This window comes from Sprattus sprattus (genome assembly GCF_963457725.1).
Source record: "Sprattus sprattus genome assembly, chromosome: 20".
Classification (NCBI taxonomy): domain Eukaryota; kingdom Metazoa; phylum Chordata; class Actinopteri; order Clupeiformes; family Clupeidae; genus Sprattus; species Sprattus sprattus.
In genome coordinates, this window is record NC_137918.1 from 19,525,170 (window position 1) to 19,525,901 (window position 732).

The window sequence follows — 732 nt, forward strand, 5'->3', positions numbered from 1 at the left end:
AAACAGGGCGTTTATCCTGTGCTGTATAGGCTCCTTAAAAAAAATTAAGAATACACCCACTTCTCCAGGGACCACTACACCACTGTATATACCTGTTTTAGTCATGGCAGTATCAGTGGTACTTGTTCCCTCTCATAGATCTGACCATTCCTCACCATCACATCAGGACGGGTTTGAGGTATGCACAGTGGAGGTGAAAGAACCATATTTTCTGCAGTGTGGGCATTTCTTATTCTGGGCATCTCTGGTTCACTGAGGTCTAAAAAGGGCTCTTTCCTCACAGAGCCCCTGCACACAGGGATGAGTGACTCATGAGTAGACATGATCAAGGTCACTGCTGCAGCCTTCAATGTCACAGCCACGCTGTCTCCAGGGAGAGGAGGGAAGCGATGCGTAATGATATGCTATAATGACCCGGCAGGCTCCGTCTGATAAAGTCAAGCTGTGGGGAGGGATGACAAACGTGGAGAGCAGCGCATTGTCGCGGGTAGGTAAGGTGAGTGTGTGACTCAGCAGAAAAAATAAGGGTGGGGTGAGCTTATCATCTCTCTCACTGACAACACTGACATTAATATGTGTTTCAGAGTGTGTGTGTGTGTGTGTGTGTGTGTGTGTGTGTGTGTGTGTGTGTGTGTGTGTGTGTGTGTGTGTGTGTGTGTGTGTGTGTGTGTGTGTGTGTGTGTATCTGTGTCGGTGTGTTTCAGAGCGATCCGTTTGGGGAGAGATGAGAGT